Source organism: Xiphophorus couchianus, chromosome 24 (genome assembly GCF_001444195.1).
Source record: "Xiphophorus couchianus chromosome 24, X_couchianus-1.0, whole genome shotgun sequence".
In the NCBI taxonomy this organism is placed as follows: domain Eukaryota; kingdom Metazoa; phylum Chordata; class Actinopteri; order Cyprinodontiformes; family Poeciliidae; genus Xiphophorus; species Xiphophorus couchianus.
In genome coordinates, this window is record NC_040251.1 from 14458592 (window position 1) to 14469988 (window position 11397).

General features: G+C 37.3%; 1 long non-coding RNA gene across 1 annotated transcript in view; it reads right to left on the bottom strand.

Moving 5' to 3' along the window:
* Positions 1 to 2871, bottom strand: part of LOC114140247 (uncharacterized) — a 130770-nt gene extending 127899 nt beyond the window's left edge. Inside the window, exons 1-2 of the long non-coding RNA XR_003594527.1 lie at positions 2758 to 2871; positions 2495 to 2588 (exon numbers count right to left, since the gene is read on the bottom strand). This is a non-coding gene — a long non-coding RNA (uncharacterized LOC114140247). The remainder of the gene's footprint in view (positions 1 to 2494; positions 2589 to 2757) is intronic.
* Between the last annotated feature and the right edge of the window lie 8526 nt (positions 2872 to 11397).

Genomic DNA, 11397 nt, shown 5'->3' on the forward strand with positions numbered 1-11397 from the left:
AACCTATTTGCTGATCCATTTTTCAAGTGCGCTTAGCTGACATGTCCTTTTAGCAATTTGCAGAGATTTCGAGCACATTTGGAGGCACGGTTCGAACACACAACAGATGCCCAAGAAAATAAGAATTCCATTTTGAATTTAAGAAGCATAATATTGCCCTTGATATAATTCTGCTTATTTGTAAATCTCCTTAGTTGCTTAGATGCAGCAAGTTTTGTCAGAACTCTAACATATAAACACTCCACTAAGTAGTTCTAAGAGGAGAACTTTAATATTTGACAAAATGCGGCTGTTTACTAAAGAGTTATTTCTTCACACGGAATACAAAAAATAAACTTATTGGTAAAAAAATTGAAAATTTAAACATTATACCAACTTCTGACTCCCAGAAATGGTAAAGGGGAAACAATGTGACCTCATGATACAAAGTAGAACTAAACTAAAACAACTGAAAGACCATCCAATATCTGAAGATTTATCAAAATTCAAGGTCAGATAGGTAAAGGACAATGAAACGATTGGATTAAATGATTGGATTCACTATATTAAAATGTTCCCCATGTCTCAGCCAGGGACCACAAAGCAGTTGAACCCTCACTCTTTAATGTCCTGTGTGAATATTTGGCCACACTTTGGGATGTAACACAGATTTAAGGTTAACAGCCTCCCATGCTCATCTTGCTTACAGAGTAAAGATATTATCTTCCCTGGCCCCAAAGGCTGAATCACGTCGATCCTATTGATGCCCGGCTTTTCTCTAAAGCACTGAATGGTAAAATGGAAGCTTGTTGGGTGTGCTCAACAGCCAAGAAAGTATTTTGCAATTGTCTCCACCAGTTCATATCTATTTTCTCTCGCCGCACACACAGTATCTTGCTTGCCTCCGAAATGGCCCTCGGAATGGCCTTAACTGTGCGCCTCAGCAACAGTTGTGATTTATACCCCAGCGGAGGCCATCTCTCTATGGGCTGTATCGGACTTTGAATGTCAGTTCCAAGCTGTGCCAGATCCCATCCATCAAGAGAAAAGCAATCTGACAACAGGGCCGAGTTCAGCCACTGCAGGTTTCTCGCGCCGCAGCTATCTGCAACAAACCTCTTCCCATTTGAACAATTTCAGAAATAGAGCCAACTTCCTGTTGCGGAAAGAGGCATGCCCCTGTGAACTTTAAAATTGATTCTACTCTCAATTCACAAGTGTACATAACTTTTTTTTTCTTTTTTTTTAGAAAATATATATACACTTTTGAAATTAAACATTTGTCATTGACTGTGTACATGACCAGAAAAGTAGCACTTTTTCATAAGCAGAGTTCAGTCAACAAAGCCACAAGTTAACCCAAATGTTGTGCAGACTTGCACTTCTTTAACTTAAAGGAACATTCCTGATGGTTTGACGGCATTTCCAAAAAGTATTAATTCAAAACTCAAAAGTGTTATGGCAATTCTGTTACGTACTTAAAACAGGATCATCACTGGATCATCTCATCCTACCCAAAACACACCCTATTCTATCTACATTGTCCAATACTAAATACAAATCCCTACCACAACTTTTACTGCCCTGAATTTGTGGTCAAACCCCCCCCAAAAAATCAAGACAAAGTACGCTGCAAAATATGTTGGCTCAGGCGACATGAGCAAAAGGCAGAGCTAAAGCTAAGGCTGACCGCCTTGCTCATCTCACACACCTCAGAACTATGGTCAACATTTATTTATTTTCATTTGTTGATTCATATGATAGATTGTTTTGTCTTTAATTATTTTATGGTATTTGAATAAATTGACAAAAAAAATAATTTTATAGTATTAACAGAAAAAAATCAAGAAAACCACATACAGAAAATGTGTTATTGTAAACATCTCTCAAAGTTATTGCCATCCATGATTAAAGATGACATGTTATTGTTCTCTGAACATGTTAGAATAGATCTATGGGCTATACAAAACATGTTCATTACAATTCTTCCTCAAAATCATTAATAAGTAATTAGATTTTAATCTGCTCTTATCAAATGCAAATAAGTTACTGATGACCCCTGCCCACAACTCAACGTTTACACACGCACATGAAAATGGCAGCACACAGATGTAATTGTACAACTTTGAAAAAGTAGAAATGGAGCCTCCTGCACAATCAACAAGAATGCAGCCAGTAGTTTGGATGGTAACTCAACAACAAAACTTTTCCGTCAGCTGTTGTCCAGCGCATAGAGCGGTAAAACCAGCTGACTAAAAAACCTGGAGCTTTTGGAACCGCAAATGTCTGTGGATTTGGGATTCCAAAAGGTTTTTTTAAGCAAGATACTAAAAGAAATTTAAACAAAATTTAAATAATAAGATATGCCAAATATGAATTTTGCATAATTCATCCCCTTGAATTCCTCCCAATTCTAAATAACATAATTAATAACCGCTATCAATTTTATGAAAACAAGTAACTTGTAAGTCCAGCTAATTCACACACAAAGTTATGCTAATTATTTAAAACATACCTTAGAGGAAGAAGCCTTGAGCCACATCCAAGATGATCGCTGCTCCAGGGGCCAAGCTGAGGGGATGATGTTCTAACTTCAGTCCCAAGACATTCTGAATGAAAAATGTAAAAAGTACACTGAGAAAAATTCTGAGTGAAAAAGAATTGCACATATTTTTATCAGGAAATAACATTTCTAAAGTGCCTTGTGATGATGTGTTGTGAAGTGGTACTACATAAATAAACAGAATTGAAAAGAAGAGAGTGGAGGATGAGTCGAACCTGAAAAACGTTACGTTTCCTTCTGAAAAGGTTGATTTCTGGAACAGAAGCTCCTCTTCCTCCTCTGATCCAATCAAAATTGAACCTCCATTATTTTCTGAAACAACAGTTCAAGACAGAATTAGACAAGTTAAAGATACGAGAGAAAACATTTGAAAACGGAAGAAAATAATAATTATAGCTTAAGACAGTGGTGTCCAAAGTCACCCTGCATGTTTTAGTTCTCTCCCTGGTTTAACGCACCTGGATCCAATGAAGGCTCGTTAGAAGGCCTAAGCAGAACACTGACATGCTGAAAAGATTGTTGGCACTAACAATTATTTACCTGTTTAAAAATTAATTGAACTTCTAAGAAGTTTGAAATTACAGGATTGAAGTGACCTTAATTGAACCAGTTAGCTTGATATTTTCTATTTTATAACTTCCTGGAGAACTAGAGATGTATAAATAAGCTGAAAGTAAAAAAAAACAAAAAAATGAACAACTTTGACATTTTGTGTTTTTTTTTTTTCTATTTACTGATGAATGGGTTCTGGAGAGAATTTGTGACAGCTTTACAATGTAGTCAAAATTATTTGAAATAGAGGCAAAAGAGTAAAAAATATGAAATGTGGCTAAGTTATTTATGCATATTTACTGATGTTATACTAATAAATATTGGTTAGTAGCAACTAATACAAAAGTGTCAACTTCATGTAGAATATTTTTTCATTTAGATTTGCATTGTCAAAGTGTAAATCAAACACTTCGCTTTAACAAGAAATATTATGACATGTTAATACTGGAAGATTTTGAGCTGCTGAGAATAGTAGAAAATGAAAGCTTAGGAACTATAAATTATGTTAGAAAAATGTGGGTAAAGAGAGTCTCTCCTTAATTTTCTCTTGTATAAAGCAGCTGACAGAACAGATTTACTGTTCCTGCATTTGAACTGACACCGCGTGAATTATTTCCATGAACATATGGAAGATAGTAACCAGCCAGATTAATTCTCAGCCGTGCTTTCATTATTTAATTCCACCTTTCTTTTTTTGTTTTTATTAAAGCAGAGCTGCGAGTTCTCCCCCTTCTCTTTTGTCTTTTGAAGCATTAACGTTGAAAATAAATGCTTTTTCTTTTTCCATTATTACCACTTCGTCTTTCAGTCCGGTCAGTTTCAGCATTCATCCCAGGAAACAGAGCCAAGTGAAATAATTGCTCTCGGGTAACAAAACAAAAAAAAAAGTTTGAACTTTTCATTAAACCGGACTGGAAAATAACACCGTATTAATGCATAACACAACTTTCTAATTTGGACAGGCATGGATTTAAGTTTAAAGAAGTTTCTACAAGCTGCTTTTTCTAGCATAGCAGGTTAACAAACCCCAACACCTTACAGTCTGGTGGAGTCCAACAAGTGTGACATTACTGAACTTCACCCCCTCAACCAACTTGCTGCTGCTCTTGTATGTGAAAGACAAGGTGTCACTGCCAGCGACACACACCTCCGGCCTTGTCCATTCCCACCTCAACTGTCCGAACAGAGACAGCTTGGGTGGGAAAAGACGAAAACACACACAGTGGAATGTTTGGGAAGCAAACAAGAATAGTCTCCAGCATCAGTATGTTGTGTTTATCTGTGGAATGATTAAAAATTGGGCAAATTGGAAAAATGTATGTTAACAGCAATTTTTAAGAGAAAACACTTGTTCTGATACCGGCAGAAAAGACGAAGAAGACGACAGGAAGTGATAGGAGGATGATGGCCCGGGATGTTTTTTAACGACGTATCGCATGAACAAACTTATTTAAGAGTGATTTTAATTGTGTTTCTTACTTAATGGAAACACTGGAATTGTGAAATACAAACACAAGTTTGTGCACTAAACATTCACACCTTCCTAAAATAATGGCCTATGTCATTTTTTGCCAAAAGTGTTTCTTTTTCTCTTTTGGCAAGAAAGACGTATTGATTTTATTTTACTTTTTGAAAGTCTTGGGCCATTATTTAAGGAGGGTGACAGTCTGTCTTGGTTGTGCACGATAAAAGAACACATGGCGGGGTGCACTAAACTTCACACTTGATGGGAATTTAGAGAAAACAATAAAAATAACATTGATATATATATATATACATTTCTTTTTTTTCCTGCGGGAAGAAAACTGGAGAACTCCCTAGATGTAGCAGTGCTAACCATGGTGTTATGTGCATCAAGCAAATTATCTTATACGTTCTAATTATCTTTCCTAACCATGTGCAGAATTGAATTTAAATTTTCATTTATTTTAGTATATTAAAGATTGTCTCAAACTGTGCTGGTGAGAATCAGATCCCAGCCTCAGTGTCACAAGCAAACCATATTGTGGAGCCACATTTTCTTACAGAACTTACTCTCTGCTCAATGCAGCGGAGGACCCCGTCCCTGCTGACTTTACATGGAAATAAGCAATTGAAAATCCATTAGGGGTAGAATGAATAGAAAACTTTTCCTGTTTTTCCCCTTGACTACTCGTTCCGCCCTCCAGCAGAATGCTACCATGGGTGGCGAACAACATCGCTCATATCACAAACCACCCCAACTTCTAAAATTATTATTTTTTCTTATTTCATAACATCCACTAAAGTAGTATTCTTAGTGTACAGCAATATGACATATTTATAAGCAAGCAAAAACAACGTCAAATGACAACAAGGATTTCGACAGATAAAGACTTGAAGTCAGTTTTCTTCTCACAGCTATGTACTGAAGCAAACAATATTTAGTGGCCGTTTAATGTAAAGCAAGATTGAAGATTTGCAATTCGTAGCAGAAAATGCAGCGGTTTGACATTCCGTAATATTTGCATTGCAGATTTATAGAGCTGATTCATTATGAGCTGAAAAACCTGACAGCATGGTGCTTGGAAACAGCGGGATCAACACTTTGAGATAATTGAACAACATCATGTCCTCAGTGCCAGTGTTTTCCAGGTAACCAGCAACAGCAGAATTTAATGAATCAGTCAATCAGTCATTGTTGTTGAATGTGTTGCTGCAATTTTTCATGCCATTCCTAAATGAACTTTATGTTCCTCTGGTATTGGAGGCCCAATGTTACATCACTGTCCCATAGCAAGATGGACGGCAGTATTTCTTGGTGAGTTAGAAAGGCTTTCTCGCAGGCTAAGTGAAAAGCACAATGTTTTAGAGTCTGTACATATGCGGTGCAGATTGTTCTTTGAAGAAAGCAAAAGTCTGTCCTTTATCAGATGTGTGACAGTAGCTGAATGACAAAGGAGAGATCAAACAGAGATTAACTGTGTAATAGAGTCTCCTGTTCGCCCATGAAAAATGGATTTGCAACAAATGTGTGTGTAGGAGCAGACCTCACACACAACGTGAAGATTTTCTAAAGGGACAGAAAGGTAGAGGTTTGAGAACACTTTCATCACTTTTCTCAGAAGCATAGGACCTTGATGTTTTCTATAGATCATTATTACACAGACCAAAGAAAATGATCTTTTGGTTGCTCTATGACCAGATGAATATTAAACGCTACTATGCACATGATATGTTAAAGATCCACAACATGCATTCGCTGTCGTTATGATTGACCGTTGAAGCAAAATTGAAGCAAGTCCCTGTTTTGTTTTGTTTTTAGTTGTTGCAATATTTATGTTTTTTTATCTTTGTAAATACACTCTACTGCCAAAAGTTTGCTTAACTCAGGTCAGTCACATTCTGTTATGACTGTCTGGGGCATATTATGATTTTGGCCCAACTCCAACAAAAGAAATTGAGAACACATCATAAAATATATTCAATTAAATGACGCAGCCAACTTAAAAAAAAAAAAAAAAACATAAAATATGTTTAAAGACTGAAAAAGTAACAGTCTTTAAATATAAAAAGTAACAAAATAGAAAAAGTAACTAACAAAAATTAAGGTTTAGATATTTAAAACAAACTATTTTTTAGTGCAGGGACCAGCATGTTTGTTTGTGCTGTGGTGAAATGTTTCCCATTTTCAATAAATTTCTGTATTAGTTGTTTACAGGTAACTAAAAGAGTAAATTGTCTCAGATTTTCTGTGTTGCTGTAACAAAGTAAATCTTATTCATCTTATTCTTATTCAGGTGCTTTTTGAAGGTTTGCATTTATGTCTTAGAACCTCAACGTTCTAATGAGTCAAGTTAGCAGTAATGGTCTTTGGGCAGCCTGTTTGAAAAGCTTAGCCCACAGCACTGCAACACTAAATTATTGTTTGTACAAATACTTAAAGCGGATTATTTTAGTATTGCACATTGCAGAATTTCCTAAAATGATCATTTAGAGCTGGTTTTTATCTTTGCTGATTATCTCTAAAGCTTTTTTTGTGTGTGTAGAAGCACATGTTATATTTGTACCCCTGCAAACAGATGACAATAAATGATGCAGGCTTATGAATCAGAAACAGGAGTCACTCACTCACCGAGAACTTTGACTTTTGCCACTTTCCGTCTTTCTGCTAACATACAAGATTGTGAGATTTTAACTAGGCTAATAGATACACCTCTATGACTCCCTGTACAGCTTCAGCACACAGTTGAGAAAGAAACAGTTTATTCCCGGATGAGCAGAACTGTGTCTTATTGTGCAACCTCCATGTTTGGACTGAAAATACTGTTAGGAAAAAGTTAAGCTAAAATAATTCGGCAAGTCGGTACACTTGGAAACTTTGAACAAGTAAAATATATCTTCATGGGAGGAAAAAACACACCCTTAAACACAGTTTGCTGAATCCTAAGTCATCAAAGTAATGAAGCAATTTCTAACAGAGCATGAAATCACTGTTTAATTTCAACAAGTTCTAAAATATCTTAAGAAACTCCAGAATATATGTGAAAATCTAATTTTTCTTCTAGTAAATGAGCCCTTAAAATTTGATAATGGGAGAAAAGAAACTAACCATGACTACTTTCCAACATTACTTTGAGGTTTGCAGGCACAGAAACATTAGGTTTATGAGCAACACACATGATGTGGTAGAAAATGAATGTTTTATCCGAGAAAACAAAACTTAAAATGCTAGTGCACAGTCTAAAAGTCTTCGGCAAATGAAATCCTATGAGGCTTCTTCATTTCATATTCTGATGTGACCTTTGCTAAACTACAAGCAAATGCTTATGCTCAACAAGGTAATACAGCAAGTAAATGGCCTTTAGCAACCAGACAAGTTGCTTTACGGTATCTGATAATTTATAGTTTCTGATGATTGCAGTTGTTTGTAGCATTTCCAAGCAATCTGTCTATTTTCCCGTGAAATCCCAGCCATATGAAACATAATAGTTTCTGTTATGGAATCAGTTATGTTGAATGTTAAAAAGGCTCACTTCTTCCATATGATTGATTTGGGTGTCTTATGAACAAAGCAAGTTCCCCATATTCCCAGGTCTGCCCTTCAGGTATGTTGTGCAGACTAAGAGGATGACTGTAGCCTGAACACACAGGATAAAGGATGGAGTGTGTGCTTTATTGTCCACTTCTCACACAGTAATATTCTGGGATGTAGAAGCAATGATGTTACTCATCACTGCTGGGAGTTTTTATTGCCTGTTTTTCTAATTCTGAGCGATGAAATTAACTTCTATATTTCCCAGTGGGTTTGCCATTTCTTACCAATGGGCAATTTTAAATCATTTTCCTGAAACTAATTTACTACAGGAGCTGATTTATGAATCAATGATTTTCACAATATCACCTGACTCCAGACAATAAAAGTCAATAAGTCATCTTCATTTCCCCCAAAGCGACCTAATATTCTGGAGTTTCTTTTTTTTTTCCTTTTGCAACAAGTCTGAATGATTTATTGAAATTGTTTAGTTATTAAACTCAGGGTTTGATTGGCCAAGGACATGCCAGCAACTAATGGGTGTTCTTGGAAACGGAGCATTTAATAACCAAACATCAATTACTGACTAACAAGCAGGACCAGTTAACTGAAGGTAGCGTGGTAGTTAGCAGTTAGACAAATTGAGAGCATTTATCTCAATAGTCAAGGTAAAGTCTTCCCAGCTGATTCAGACTCCAAGCACTTCCCACAAACAGTGTGCTACTGAATCAAACTTGTATTCAAATAGCTTCGCCTCTTCACTAACGACAAAAGAACACGTTACACATAAACCGACGTAAAACAAAAAAAGATTACGTTTTGCCGTCTAAGTCCTTTCAGTGACATCAAATGCTAGGTGGATACGGTGTCATAAAGTTAATTTAATATTGTGTTAGCTTAAGGTAAGTGAGATACAACATAGAAGTAGGGAGAGTTAAGGCTTCACAGAGGTTTGCCCCATGATATCAAAGAACTACTTTGGTTCTCTCATCATCAGTCAAACCAGAGAAGCCGCTAAAGTGCTAATCTGTCTGATAGGAGCAAATCTATGAGGACCTTAAGGCCAAACAGGAATCTTTTTAAGGGGCCAAGCCTGGGGCCTCAGAGTAGAAGTAATGCCGTGTGATTAGACCAAACCGATAAAGGTCCTTATCATACGACCCGACTGGGAACTATGAAGAGAGAGTTCACCTCCCTCTGATGAACCCCTCTAACGTTTCCCTTCTCAGAGCTATAATTAAACCTGCTGCCCATTGTCTTGATTCATTAGCTCCACAACCTGCTTTGCCAACCTTGATCAATTACGTGACCGACTCTCTAAGCCAAGCTCTTTGGCGAACACTCTCACGTAGCTCCGTCGTCATTTAAGTGACACCATCGGGAGCAACACTGTGTACGAGGCGGCGTGTGTGCGCGTGTGGGAAAGTCTGTGAGCGAGCGTGGGAGGCGTCATCACGACATTCTGTGATTAGAGGGAACCTTAATGGATGTCTCAAAGTCGGCGACGCTAAGACAAGAGGAGCGTTTAGCCAGTGTCTAGACTGAGGGGGTATGTGTGAATGGGTGTTTTCCAGAAAGGTCAGAAATCAAAGAAACATTTGAATGTTTTCCAAATGGAAAAATCTTTTTTTTTTCTGTCCTATATGGTCCAAATAAATGCAGCGACGGTAATTAATGTACTGTTTTTACACAGACATTTATGGAGACCACATAAAGCGAGCGGGGGTGGGTTAGGTGTTGATGGTGATCTGCGGAATACTGTGTAGGTGGCAGATCACTGTTTGCCTGAGAGATGACACATTGCGGTCCCAAACGCTCTCATACAGCTTTAATGAAGATCACTTAAGTTGCCCGTGTTCAATAAAAATGCACAGGAAGAAAAATATAAGTCCGCAGAACGCCTCCGGTTGGGATTAAAACCAAGAATCTTCTGCTCCGAGGCTATATTTGACTTTGGATGCATTTCATAATGGTAAATGGGGAAGCTCATTTAAAAGAGGCTTTCATTTCACTCTTCATCTTCTCCCAGTTTAATATGTTCATACCTGTGAATATTATAGGCATTAATAATTCAGGCTGGCTCCAATGCACACCCGGCTGCAGATGTTCTCCCTCGGCTTTGCTCAAATACTCTACTGTTTTTCCTCTGAATGTGTTAACAAACAGCTACTAATGTGCTAACACATGCTAATGTTTGCTATGTCATGTTTCAATCAAAGAGGTCTTAAAGAATCATAGACAGGTTTTGTTTTCTGTGATGCTTAATATTACCAAATTTGCCAGACCCCAAACTCTACCCTGAATAAAATATAAACATATCGCAAAAGAATCTGAACAAATCTATTGGCTGACATATTACAATAAATTGGGTTCAATAGATTTGAGTTTTTATCTACCATTCCTAAATTATGGCCCTGAGCAGATAAACTTCACCCCCACCAAGAACAGGTTTTAACACAGGAACAGGCAAACATTAGTCAAGGATTTTTTTTTTAATCAGTGCTTAAATGTCAACATATGCATCGACTTTCTGTTGTTGTTCCTCTCGTCTCTTTCAACAAACTGCATTCAAGGGCATGTCAACAGAAAGTTTACTCTGCAAAACTTGAAATCCATTACAGACGGGACAATTTGGACTCTCATGGTTCCTACAGGAAGGTTTAGAGCAGAAAAAGGGTTCAAGTGGCGAAAGGTTCTCAGTGAACAAAAATGTATTTTCCCCGTGAAAAATTAACTTCTTTAAATGTAATTGTCTGAAACAAGCCAGTGATAGATGAAGGTGAGCAGATGGCTCTTTCAGTCATCTGCCAAAGTGTGTTTTGAGTGGTTAGCCATTCATCATCAAGCTTGTTGTTCCAGATTTTTCCTCGCAGTACATTCCCTCACAGCCTCATACCGATCATCCTTTGGCCAGACAGCTGCCATGTTGGACCTGCTAAAGCCAAATTTAAGCACTTACTCTGGCTCTCTATCCAAACAGTGGCTTTTGGACAGCTTGATGAACACCCACAAACCCTTTTGTTGAAGCCCCCAAAACCCCAAGCAGATTTTCGAGCATTTCTGCCATCACAATCTCCACATGGCCTCCGAGAAACACATTTGCCAAGCAGATAGGATTGCAAGGACTGCTGTCATTTTCTGATAATCAAATCTGATGAGAGTCTGATGTGGGAGCAAAGACAGCATGGATTTATATTTTCTGGAAGATTTTACTATGTTTATGCATTTATGTAAGTATAATAAGCTTTTGAAGACAGCTTTAGCCAGACATACATATGTTATATACCAGTCATTTTAAGCCTGGTATATA